General features: G+C 50.5%; 1 protein-coding gene across 3 annotated transcripts in view; it reads left to right on the top strand.

The window, feature by feature from the left end:
* Positions 1–14,173, top strand: part of LOC126475503 (GATOR complex protein WDR24) — a 122,177-nt gene that overhangs the window by 52,504 nt on the left and 55,500 nt on the right. The window lies entirely within an intron of this gene.

Here is a 14,173-nt window from a genome sequence, read left to right on the forward strand (position 1 = left end):
AGGCTTATTTATTTAAATGACTTTTTAATGGTATAATCAGGCAGCGGAAAGACCACGATGGAATAACAATATAATGGAAGGAGGGGGAAGAGGTATTTAGTTAAAGCAAGGCACAATTCTTTTTCATTGTGCCTGTCTGGGTATAGTCAGATTTGTCTGAAACTATTTTAGCAAATGCACTGATGACTATACTATTAAGTGTCCCAATTGCAGACATTGTTGTTGCAGCAGCCGGTTTCCCTTTCTTTGCATCATTGTTTTTTTAAGTGTGTCATTTAATATTAAAATTTTTAGCAGAGTATGAGTATTGGTTAAAAAAGTAGAATACCATTTTTAAATATAGTTTTGTTTAAAAGAAGAATGTTTTTCTCCTGATAAGCAACTTATTGATCCCTTCACGGAAAAATGGAGGGGGCACTCCAACAGCTAACTGTGCACTGACTGGTCAGCCTCTGCATCATTGCTGAATTTTTATCCCAATTCCTCCATCAGGGGTTCAAAGAAGTTAAAGACCCCATTGTTTTCATTCTGTCAAGAACTACATGTTCAGTTCCATCTGCTAGGAAATCCTGAACGCAGCCACAAATCTGGTCTGATATTCAGCAAGTTCTTAATTTTTTCACTAAAAGGCAGTTCAGAAACATATCAAATGTCTTCTTGAAGTCCGGGAACATGGTATCAACCTGTACACCTTTGTCTGTGGCACTTTGGATTTCATAGATGAACAGAGTGATGTATGTTTCACAAGATCTCAGTTTACTGCATTGTAGTAACACTGTTCACGTTTACGTCGCACTTCACTTAGCGTAGACCGGGACTGTGTCCTAGGCATGCCCGATGTTAACTTACTGGGCACGGCCCATGCTGCCGGAGTTGTTGTTGTTATGCCAGCAGAGGTCGCGTCCGAATTCTCGCGTGCCCTCTGGTGGACGGGACTCTACTTGCGGCAACTACCGTCCGTGACGCACCGTGTCGATGTGCGCCTCCCGCGATCTTTCTGGTGGCTACTGCACTCCTCCTCCTTCAGGGGGTGAAGCCACTGTGATCCACTGCATCGGAAGGTGGAGCGTCGGGCAGGAGTGATGGCCTCCACATTCATTGGAAGGCCGGAGTCGAGGGGATCTGCCAACCCTCGAGCCGGTACCTTCGAATACGGCTGGAAGTGACCCACACGAAGAGGCCCCCATTGTCCCACAACCAGAGCCCGGGACAGAACGGGCGACAAGCTGTCGAACTCCGGATCCTGTTCCACCTCAGGAGGGGCAAGACCCAGTGGCGGGGACGATGGGGGAGGTGAACCAGCCTCCTGAGAAACCGGGCCTGCGAGGGGGGTCGGCTCTCGCTGGGGCATCTCGAACAATGGCGATGCCGGTGCTGGAGCTACTGGAGGCTGCCAAGGTTGAGAACCAGTGCAGTGCGGCAGAGTCACAGCGGGGAGAGGCGGTAACGTCCCCTGCGAAACCAACACAGGTGCCAGCAATGGGGAAGCCAGTGTCCGAGAGGTCGGAGGGTGGGTGCCCAAACGTGGACGTAGCTGATTTTGGTGACAACGTACCACCCGGTCCCCCGCCTGCAAGGTATAGAGCCGGCGGCCATTTCGGCGCAGGTCTGCCGCCGGTATCCAATGTGGATTACGACCAAACCCACGGGCCCAGACCGACATACCCAGTGGAAAGCCAGGTACTCCGTTTTGCGAGACTGGCGAGGACTAGGTCGGAGGAGGTGCAGCAGAGTCCTAGGTTGATGCCCATGGAGGAGCTCTGCGGGGCTGTGTTCTCCCATTGGTGTGGTCCAGTATGCCGTCAGGAAAAACGTCAATGCTTCCTCCGCAGGAAATTCGTGCACATACTTTTTCATCTATGTCTTAAATGTGCGCACCATGCGCTCGGCTTCCCCATTCGATTGTGGATGGAAGGGGGGAGACCAAACGTGCCGAATACCGAAGCGCCTACAAAAATCCTGGAAGGTCTGCGAAATAAACTGCGGTCCATTGTCCGAGACCAGGGTGATTGGCAGACCTTCCACAGAAAAGATTTTTGCTAGTGCTTGGATTGCAACTTCTGAAGTGGTTGAGGAGGAGCGAACCACATATGGGAATCGGGAATAAGCATCAATGACAATGACCCAAAAGCCATTGAGAAACGGGCCCGCAAAATCGATGTGAACACGTTCCCATGCTTGGGTTGCCGGCGTCCATGAAGAGAACGCTGCCCTGGGAGATGCCTGTTGGCTCGCACACTGGGAACAGGCGGCCACCAAGTGCTCAATTTCTCTGTCAATACCGGCCAGTACACATGTCTGCGAGCCAAGGTTTTAGTACAAGGAACACCCCAGTGCCCCATATGTAATAACGTGATGACCTCCCTTCGTAAACTTGCAGGAACAACCACGCGAGGAGCTGTATCATCGGTAGCCAGAAGGAGAACTCTTTCCAAGACTGAGAGGCAGTCTCGTAGAATAAAATAATTACGAGGAGGGTCCGAGGCCCGGCCCGGAGGGCGGGATGACAACCCCTGCTGAATGAGGCAAACTACTTGCCAGAGAACCGGGTCAGCTGCCGTTTCCCGGGAGACTCGAGAACTAGTGATTGGGAAGCCATCAACCGCTTGGCGGGACGCCACATCCAAATTAAAACACAAAATCTCCTCTCGATCGAACGTAGGATCTGGGCCCACCGGAAGATGGGAAAGAGCATCGGCATTGGCATGCTGTCGGGTAGGGAGAAAATGAATGTCATAATGGTACTTATGTCATAGTGGTACTTAGAGAGGAACAAGGCCCAGCACTGTAGTCTGTGGGCCGCCCTATCCGGAATCTGAGAGGTGGGGCCAAATAACAATATTAACGGCTTATGGTCAGTGATTAACTGAAACTTCGTGCCATACAAGAAAGGGTGAAACTTGGTAACAGCGTAGACAATGGCCAAAGCCTCTTTTTCCACCTGGGAGTAATGGACCTGCACGGGACTAAGAGTTTTAGAAGCAAATGCCAGTGGTTGCTCGGAACCATCTGTGTTGTGATGGGCCAGGACCGCCCCCACCCCATACTGTGAAGCATCTGTAGCCAGGACCAACGGCTTATGGGGATCAAAAGTAGCCAAACAAGGCGCTGACGTGAGGAGGCCCTTCAATGAGGTGAACGCTCGCTCGCATGCAGGTGACCAATCAAAAGGAACACCCTTGCGCAGAAGGCAGTACAGGGGGCAGGCTATGGTGGAAGCCCTGGGAATGAACCAGTGGTAATAGGCTATCTTGCCTAAAAAAGCTTGTAACTCTTTCAGCGAAGCAGGCCGAGGAAGGTCGACGATACCTTCGACCAAACTTTCCAGTGGCTGGATGCCGTGCCGAGAGATGGTGTAGCCCACATACTCAATGGACGGTTGGAAGAAGTTTGACTTATGCAGGTTGCAACGCAAGCCCACAGACCTCAATTTGAGGAAGAGGGTGCGAAGGTTGTGCAAGTGTTCCTTCATGCTGCGGCCTGTGACAATTATGTCATCCAGGTAATTAATACAATGAGGGATTGTCGATGTGACGTGCTCAAGATAACGCTGGAATATCGCCGGGGCACTGGAGATTCCGAAGGCCAACCGCTGGTATTGGTAAAGGCCAAACGGGGTGTTGACGACCACCAGCCGTTTGAAGTCCTCATCAAGTGGTATCTGATGATAAGACTCCGAAAAATAGATTTTCGAAAAATATTGGCCTCCCGCCACAGCGGAGAACAATTCATCAGCACGAGGCAAAGGATAGGTGTCCACCACCAATTGGGAATTCATGGTGGCCTTGAAATCGCCACAAAGACGTAATTGTCCCGAGGGCTTCCTTACAATAACGAGGGGCGAAGCCCACTCACTAGAAGAAATGGGAAGAATGACTCCTAGGGCTGTCAGCCGGTCTAGCTCTTCCTTTACCTGAGGGCGGAGAGCCAAGGGAATCTGCCTCGCGCGTAGAAAATGTGGGCGAGCCGACGCCTTCAACGTGAAGTGACCTTCAAAATCTGAAACACGCCCCAGGCCCTCCTCAAAAATATCTGGAAAGTCTGAGATCAAAGATTCCAATGATTGATAGGGAACGTCTTCAGAGACCAACTGTATGGTGTCAGCGATAGAAAAACCGAAAGCTTGAAAGGCATCCAAAAAGGTTAGCGGAGCTCGCATCACTGACAACAATAAAAGCAATAGGCCGAGTGACTGATTTGTAAGTCACGTCGGTAGTGAATTGACCCAGTAGGGGAATGAACTGTTTACCATAACCGTGTAGACGCCGGTAAACTGGCGCCAACGGGGCGATCCAAGGTCGGAATAAGTTTGTGCATTCGACAACGAAACTGCCGTGCCCGTATCTACTTGCAGTTGTAACCGGCGCGACCGAACCGACACCTCGATAAAGAGTTTGTGTGCCGATGCGTCGGGAGCCTGGCCCGATGAAACTTCCTGAGTGTCAACATCCATGTCCTCTTTACCTGCTTCCTTCGATTCTTTTGCGGCTGAGCGGCAAACTTTAGCAATGTGACCTTTTTTATTACATTTGCGACAAACGGCCCAACGCTGGGGGCGCTCTGACCGATCATGATGTATATAGCACGACACACAGGATGGCAACAGGGGCCGGCGGCTGGAATTCTGTTTACGCGCCGTGCGGGAGCGGCTGTAATGGCCGGATTGTACCGCTCGCACGTCGTCCACCCCGGACACAGTGGATGCGGCCGCGCCGCCCTGAACCGCTGCGACGTCGCACCACGCTTCCAGCTGTTGACCTGCGGCGTGAGAGACTTCATACGATTGAGCAATGGACAGGACTTCCTCGAGGGAAGGGTCTTCTAACTGCAGGGCCCGTTGCCGGACCTCCCTATCAGGGGCCGAACGAACAATGACGTCACATACCATAACGTGGGCATACGACTCTCGCGACTGCTCCGTGACAAAATGACACTTGCAACTAAGACCATGCAGGGTAGCGGCCCACACCCGGTAAGACTGATGGGGCTGTTTCTTGCATTAATAGAACTCGACCCTAGCCGCCACAACATGCGTGCGGCGGCGATAATATGAAGACAGCAATGAACACAATGCGTCAAAAGACAAGGACGAGGGTTCCTGCAACGGCGCTAGCTGTCGCAAAACTTGATACAGCGAGGGAGATATCCAAGACAAGAAGAGAGCACGACATACCTCTGCATCAGCAACATGAAACGCCTGGAAATGCTGCCGAAGGCGATGTTCATATGCGTCCCAATCCTCCGCCGTCTCGTCATATGGGGGAAAGGGAGGAGGGAACGGCGCTGGAACAGACGGCGTGGAGAGCAACGCCAGAAGCACTTGTTTCATGGTGGCCATGAGCTCCATCTGCTGCTCAACCAAAACCCGCACTAAATCCTCCATGCCGTGGAGAAGCTGCGAAACCAGAACAACGACGCAACACGCGAAAGAACGACCCTACTCGTCGCCAATTGTGTAGTAACACTGTTCACGTTTACGTCGCACTTCACTTAGTGTAGACCGGGACTGTGTCCTAGGCATGCCCGATGTTAACATACTGGGCACGGCCCGTGCTGCCGGAGTTGTTGTTGTTATGCCAGCAGTGGTCGCGTCCGAATTCTCGCGTGCCCTCTGTTGGACGGGACTCTACTTGCGGCAACTACCGTCCGTGACGCGCCATGGCGATGTGCGCCTCCCGCGATCTTTCTGGTGGCTACTGCATGCATCCTTGTTGATTTTTATAGAAGAGATTTTCAATCTCAAAAATTGTCATACTTCCTAAGCACAAAATATGTTCCATAATTCTGCAGCAGATTGATGTCAGTGCTATAGGCTTATAATTACATGATCCTTCTTGAAAACAGTAATGATCTGCACTCTTTCCCAATTACTTGCTACCTTTTGTTGCCCCAGTGATCTATGACCAGCTGCTACTGGAAAGGGAGCAAGTTATTTAAACTAATCACTGTATAATGTAGTGGATATCGTATCTGGTCCAGATGCCTTTACACTATTGAGTAACTTAAGTTGATTTGCTACACAGTGGTCACTTATCTCAATATCTCTCTTTTAGACAGTCATGTAGTAAATAAAAGGAGGAACCATACTTGAATCTTCCACAGTGAAACAATTTTGGAAAAATCAGTTCAGTATTTCAACCTGCCAGCTTCCATTTCAGTATCAGAATGGTTGTTGAGTGACTGACAAGGAGAGGTCCCCAGCAATGGGATTGACTTTTTGAAACCATATACACCGTTATGTAGCTTAAGATCCCAGGTATCAAACACTGCAGCCATTCACCATGGTGGGCCCATTCTTCTCAAGTAATTGACAAAAATAATTTTTGGAATTTAGCATGATGCTCAATAGCATTAAAAATGTTCTCTTGCATACATTGCTTGCGTGGTATGGTGTCTAGGATAATAGCTTCACGAGCAGGGGGTTGTGGATTTGAATCTTGTCAGGTACAATAAATTCTTTATTTTTAAATCTTTATCAGAATGAGTTTGATCATCATTTTTATTTCATTAATGATTTTAATGTAATTTTTTATTTCTATTCCTTTGTTGTGTAATTTTAATCATAATATAAGTTTCTTCATTTGCTCGCATCTTTCTTCCTATCATTCTTTTTCCACGTGAAATCTTTGTCCATATGTTTTTAAATAATTTTATGTATTTCAGTTTAATTTCTTTTGCTTTGTCACCATGTTTTTTCGTCCACATTATTGTGTTCATTATATCTATTTCTGGTTTTGTGTGAATTTCATTTAGCTTATAAACCCTTCTTTCATGGATATCTTCGTCTGCGTTATTTCATCCATAGTGTAATAGGGATTCACATTTGTCGCTGAAACTAGTTTGGGGAATAAATAAGTAAATAAATAACCAAAGTGTTTTGCATCAAGGTGGACTCATAATTCCCGTATTGTTGTTTACCCATATTTTTATTCAGGTTGTGCTTTAAATGTTTGTATTACGAGTACCACACAAAAAAATCACACATCTGGCAATGAAAAATACATTTCTCCCGCCATTGTACAGCCAGTATAAATAGATTATTTCATCTTTTGTCTTTTAACTGATAGATTGTAATTTCCGAGTAACTGCATATTATAATAAATAAATATAATTGAGTTTATATTCACATAAATTCTGATTGGAAAAAGAATGATATGAATAAAAAATGAAACAAGTGAAAAAGTGCATCAGGTGATTAAAATGATGTGACAAAGGAATAGAAATAAAAAATTACATTTAATCCAATTAATTTTATTACAATAATATTGATCAAAGTCACTTCAATAAAGATTTAAGAATAAAAACTTTACTGCACCTGATGATATTCAAACCCACAACTTCCTGCATGTGAAGTTATTAGCCTAATCCACCACACCACGCAACCAGGTTATGTAATACAACTTTTTTAACATTATTCAGCATCACGCAAAATTCTGAAATTTTTTTTCCTTCAATTACTCAAAAATGAGGGCCCACCAGGATGAATGGCTGCAAGACATGCTGTCTGGAATCTTAACGTACATTACCAATATTTGGCTTTAAAAAGTCGATCCCACCACTTGGACCTCTCGCTGTGAGCAGATGATTTCAATCTGCTTACTGGCTTCATATGCAATCAAAATTTCTTACAATTTTTAGTCAGTTTAGCTGGCAAAATTTTCATTGAACACTTCTCACATTGCTCTACTTATGCCCATTTTATTTTTGTTCAGCTTTCATTTGTCAACTAGGTTTCATCTTCACTTAAATTTGTAATGAAGTGTGCTTTGTTTTCGTGGCAACTTTGTAATGTGACTATTGAATAATGATGGGTCTTTTCCATCCATTACTGCCTTGCTCTGCACATTCTGATCTGAGGTTTATTGTACAATTATTTCGAGTATTATTGATTTTTGCTCTACATTTTGTTGTCTGAGCTGAATATTCAATGCTGACAACTCAGATACTCAATAAATTGTTTCCGGTCATTCTTGCTAAGCCCCCTGCGGGTTCGGGGGTTAGAATAGGCCCGCCGTATTCCTGCCTGTCGTAAGAGGCGACTAAAAGGAGTCTCAAACGTTTCGGCCTTATGTGATGGTCCCCTGTCGGGTTTGACCTCCATATCTCAAAATTTTTCCGAAGAGCGAGCCGATTGGGGAAGGGCGCCTTACTTGGTGCATTGTGTCCGTGTTGTGTTGTGAACTTTCGCCATCTTATTCGTCGTTGCATTGCAGTCTTGCCCGCTCTCCATCGCTTGGGCATGGATGCGCTCCTGCGTGCACTTTCTGCCAAGCACTGTGCAGCGCCATTTTCTGCACTGACGGCGACCATGGATCACATGGCACCTAACATCCAGCACGGTAGCCAGTCCGTTGTGGTGGGGCCGGCATGTACCCTCTTGGTTGTAGCCCCCTGACAACACAGGGATCGCTCTACTGATGCCTGCGCCGTTCACTCCCCACGTATGCCAAGGAGTAGATGCCCATCTCCCTGGGGCATCAGGACTCCCGGCAATCGCCATCCTGCCAGGTGGCTATTGCTGTGGCTGGGTGGCGCCCGTGGGGAGGGCCCTTGGTTGGAGTAGGTGGCATCAGGGCGGATGACCCGCAATGAAGCGTGGTACATCATCTATCGCTGGTGGGCCTCCACCAGCAGTCTCTAAGCGATCGCGGTCTAACCTCAACGGGAAGAAATTTGATCAGAGATCGTTTCCCTCCCTAGCTACTCCATGGGAGGAACGTCTTGCTAAAGAAGGCAGTGGCGAATATTCACCCCGGTACCTTGTGTGTACGCGGGTTGATGGAGAATCGTTCGTGTCGACCAAGCCCCAGTTTTTTGTGGAGCATTTAGAGGACAAGTTCGGGGAGGTGGAGGGCTTGTCCAAGATGCGCTCTGGTTCTGTGCTCATCAAAACGGCATCCTCTGCCCAGTCACGGAGGTTGCTCAATTGTGACAAGTTGGGGGATGTTTCATTTACCATCACGCCGCATAAGAGTCTCAACATGGTCCAGGGTATTATATTCCACAGGGATCTTCTTCTGCAGTCCGACGATGAATTACGCGCCAACCTCGAACGACGAGGTGTTCACTTCGTACGGCGCGTCCATCGGGGTCCGAGGGATAATCAGGTGGCCACCGGTGCCTTCATCTTGGCCTTTGAGGGTGATGTCTTACCCGAAAAGGTTAAGGTGATGGTTTACCGTTGTGATGTGAAACCATATATCCCTCCTCCGATGCAGTGTTTTAAATGCTGGAAGTTCGGGCACATGTCATCTCGCTGTACTTCCAGCCTCACGTGTCGGGATTGTGGACGTCCTTCGCATCCTGATACTCCATGTGCCCCGCCTCCTATCTGTGTTAACTGCGGAGAACACCATTCCCCCTGCTCGCCGGACTGTAGGATCTTCCAGAAAGAAAGGAAGATAATGGAATATAAGACTCTGGACCGCCTGACCTACACCGAGGCAAGGCGGAAATATGAGCGGCTACATCCCGTGCCCATGACATCCACCTATTCCGCTGCTGCACAAGCGGTCCGACCCTCTCCCGTGTCGTCACGTACTGTTGCCTCTCAGCTATGTCACAATGAACCGGCCCCCTTGGTTGTGGGGGGCACTTCGCCCTCTGTTGCTCCATCTACTCCAGGAGCAACACCACCCCAACCATCGGGGACATTCGTCCCCCCTTCCCAGCCGGAGAAGCGTAGGGCTTCTTCGGCTACTCTAGCCAGGAAGGGGTCCCTTGGGGCCCTCCCTTCCCAGGCTTTGCCCAGTGTCAAAGTGGACACCCGCAAAGTTATGAAACAACAACCGGTCGCTGGTCATAGGGCTTCACGGTCGTCGTCCGTCCCTGAGACTGACCCAGTGGGGCCCTCCCAGCCAGACCCTCCCAAGGCACAGCGTGCGAAGCAGTTGAAGAAAAAGGCTCCCAAGCATCCTGACATTGTGGTGGCACCTGTCCCACCGCAGCCTTCAAACTCTGCGTCTGAGGACGAGGTGGAGATCCTGGCGTCTGCTGAGGACCTCGATCTCGCCAGTCCCTCCGACGCCATGGAAAGCACTGGCACAGGTGCTCACTTGGAGGCAGCAGGTGACCCAGCGGCGTAGTCTGCCTTCCCCGACCCGTCACGCCTTTCCCAGCCATGGCCAATACCATCCTCCAGTGGAACTGCAGCGGTTTCTTCCACCATTTAGCTGAGCTCCGCCAACTTCTCAGCCTTCGCCCTTTCCTCTGCATTGCTCTCCAGGAAACTTGGTTTCCAGCGATGCGAACCCCCGCCCTCCGTGGCTATCGGGGTTATTATAAGAACCGAGCAGCTTATGAAAGGGTGTCTGCATATATGTCCTTCACACTCTGCACAGCGAGTCTGTCCCTCTCCAGACGCCTTTAGAGGCTGTCGCTGTACGCGTGTGGACGCCACAGGCTGTTACCGTCTGCAGTCTTTACATTCCACCGGATGGTGATGTCTCGCAGCCTGTCCTGGCTGCACTGGTCGCCCAATTGCCGCCACCTTTCTTGCTATTGGGCAACTTCAACGCCCATAACCCTCTGTGGGGTGGGTCAGTGGCCGCAGGTCGGGGCGCCATCATTGAGGATTTATTGTCGCAGCTCGATCTCTCGCTGTTAAATGATGGTGCCTTCACACACTTCAGTGTGGCGCATGGCACCTACTCCGCCATTGACCTTTCCATCTGTAGCCATAGCCTCGTACCATCTGTCCAATGGAGTGTGCATGACGACCTGTGTGGTAGTGACCACTTTCCGCTCTTTTTGTCACTACCACAGCGTCACTCTTCTGGGCGCCCTAGCAGATGGGCTATGAATAAGGCTGACTGGGATTTGTTCTCCTCCACTGCCGCTTTTGAGCCTCTCTCTACTGATGACATTGATGCGGTGGTTCAATCGGTTACCACCGGCATCGTTACTGCCGCCGAATCTGCCATTCCCCGTTCTTCTGGGTCTCCTCGGCGGAAGGCTGTGCCTTGGTGGTCGCCTGAGATCGCTGAAGCGATTAAAGATCGCCGGCGGGCGCTCCAGCGTCACAAGCGACATCCCTCCTTAGCGCACCTTATCGCCTTCAAACGGCTGCGTGCGCAGGCCCGCCTCCTTATCCGCCAAGGCAAGAAGGAGTGCCGGGAGCGGTATGTGTCCACCATTGGCCTCCATGTCACTCCCTCGCAGGTCTGGGCCAAGATTCGACACGTCTACGGCTATCGGACCCCTGCCAGCGTCCCTGCGCTCTCACTGAATGGAGCCGTGTGTACTGACTCCGACGTCATTGCAAATCGCTTGGCAGAGCATTTTGCTATGAGTTCCGCTTCTGCGAATTACCCCCAGGCCTTCCGCTCCATTAAAGAGCGGCTGGAACGTCGGAGTCTTTCGTTTCGCACCAACCACCCGGAATCTTACAATGCTCCATTCAGTGAGCGGGAATTTCGCAGTGCCCTAGCTGCTTGCCCTGATACCGCTCCTGGGCCAGATGGCATCCACTGTCAGATGCTGAAACACCTTTCAGTGGCCTGCCAGCGGCGCCTTCTCGATCTTTACAACCGTCTTTGGGTCGAGGGGGAGTTTCCGTCGCAATGGCGGGAAGGCATTGTCATCCCCGTTTTGAAACCTGGAAAGACCCCTCTGGAGGTGGACAGCTACCGTCCCATTAGCCTCACCAACGTTCTTTGCAAGTTGCTTGAACGGATGGTGAGCCGGCACTTGCATTGGGTACTGGAGTCTCGGGGCCTTCTGGCTCCGTCTCAGGGTGGGTTCCGTAGAGGCCGCTCCGCCACCGACAATCTGGTGAGCCTGGAGTCGGCCATCCATACTGCTTTTGCCCGCCGTCAGCACCTGGTCGCTGTCTTTTTCGACATGCGGAAGGCGTACGCTACGACATGGCGTCATCACATTCTTTCTACGCTTCATGGATGGGGTCTTCGGGGTCCTCTGCCGATTTTTATCCGCAATTTTCTGTCGTGTCGTACCTTCCGCGCGCAAGTCGCGGCCTCGTATAGTTCCTCCCACGTCCAGGAGAACGGTGTGCCACAGGGCTCTGTTTTAAGTGTCTGTCTGTTTTTAATAGCCATTAACGGGCTTGCTGCGGCCATGGGAAATTCTGTCTCCGCTTCCCTGTATGCTGACGACTTCTGCCTTTACTATAGCTCTACTGGCATTGCAGCTGTTGAACGTCAGCTACAGGCGCTATCCGTAAGGCGCAGTCTTGGGCTGTAGCGCATGGGTTTCAGTTTTCGGCAGCCAAGACCCGCGTTATGCATTTCTGCCGGCGCCGAACAGTCCATCCTGAGCCGCGGCTTTATCTTGCCGACGAACTCCTTGCTGTGGTGGAGACCCACAGGTTTTTGGGGGTGGTTTACGATGCCCGGTTGACTTGGCTGCCTCATATCCGGCAGCTTAAACAGACGTGTTGGCGGCATCTAAACGCTCTGAGATGCTGGGGCGCCGACCGCTCTACCCTGTTGCGGCTCTACCAGGCGTTAATCCAGTCCCGTCTGGATTATGGGAGCCTGGCTTATGGCTCAGCATCCCCATCTGCGTTACGGGTGCTGGACCCAATTCTCCACAGCGGGATACGCCTTGCCACTGGTGCTTTCCGCACCAGCCCTGTGGACAGCGTACTAGTGGAGGCAGGTGTACCTCCACTGCGGTTCCGACGCCAACGTTTGCTGGCCGCTTATGCTGCTCATGTTCTAAGCTCGCCTGGGCATCCAAACTATCGTCTCCTGTTCCCGCGGTCGGTCGTCCGTATGCCAGAACGTGGGCCCCGGTCTGGTTGTACAATAGCGGTCCGCGTCAAAGAGCTTCTCTCTGGGCTTCAGGGTTTCACTGTTCCACCTCCTTTCCGGGCTACTTTGCGTACACCCCCATGGTGTGTTCGTCACCCTTGCCTTCGGCTCGACTTGGCACAGGGCCCTAAGGACTCAGTCCCTCCAGAGGCCTTCCGCCGCTGCTTTTATTCCATCCTGGCCACGTATCAGGGCTCTGGTGTTGTTTACACTGACGGTTCGATGGTTGCTGGTCGTGTCGGATATGCGCTCACTCTAGGGGACCATTCCGAACAACGTTCCTTGCCGGATGGCTGCAGCGTTTACACTGCTGAACTGGTCACCATCTTTCGTGCTCTAGAGTATATCCGCTCCTGCTCAGGTGAGTCCTTCGTTATCTGTAGCGATTCCCTGAGCGGTTTACGAGCTCTCGACCAGTGTTTCCCTCGTTCTCGTCTGGTGATGGCTATCCACGAGTCTCTACATACTCTTGCCCGTTGCGGCCGCTCTGTGGTCTTTGTGTGGACCCCCGGTCATGTCGGTATCCCGGGTAACGAACATGTTGACCGCCTGGCGAAAGAGGCCACCAGTAAGCCATCTCTGGACGTTGGCCTCCCAGAGACTGATTTGCGGGCAGTCTTCCACCGCAAAATCTTGGCGCTATGGGACGATGAATGGCGCGAACTGACAATGTGCAATAAACTCCGTGCTGTCAAGGAGACGACGGCTGTGTGGCAGTCATCCCTGCCCGCCACTCGCAGGGACTCAGTAGTTCTTTGCCGGCTCCGCATTGGCCACTCCCGGCTGACACACAGTTATTTACTGCGCCGGGAGGACCCTCCTCTATGTCGCTGTGGGGCGGCTTTGACAGTGGCCCACATTTTGATGGCCTGCCCCCTTTTAGCTGTGGTCAGGCAGACATTTGCGCTGCCTGCTACGCTCCCTGCCCTTTTAACAGACGACTCCACTATGGCTGACTTAGTTTTACGTTTTATTCGGGCAGGGGGATTTTATCATTTAATCTGAGTGTTTCTGTTTTCTCTTATTGTTTTGTGTTGATTCTGGCCTTTGGCCTATGATTTTAAACTGCTTTTTTAATGTGTTTCTAAGTGGTTGGCTTTTCCTTTTTTATTTCTATGGTCGGCCAACCACCGTCACACTCTGTGTGGTTTTAGTTCGTTTTGTCTTTTCTTTGTCTCAGTTTCTCTTGTTCTCTATCGTCTGTGATCTATTCTGTTCCTCGTTTTTATTCTCTGTGGGTGTTCTTTGTCTTTGGAAAAAGGGACCGATGACCGTAGCAGTCTGGTCCCTTTAATCCCCAAAACCAACCATTCTTGCTAAGAAAGAATACTTTCCTACCTTTCTTCGCATTCCTTGTAACGCATCTAGTCATCGATGGTGCAAGAGCTTTATAATCAAGG

This window comes from Schistocerca serialis, chromosome 4 (genome assembly GCF_023864345.2).
Source record: "Schistocerca serialis cubense isolate TAMUIC-IGC-003099 chromosome 4, iqSchSeri2.2, whole genome shotgun sequence".
NCBI lineage: Eukaryota > Metazoa > Arthropoda > Insecta > Orthoptera > Acrididae > Schistocerca > Schistocerca serialis.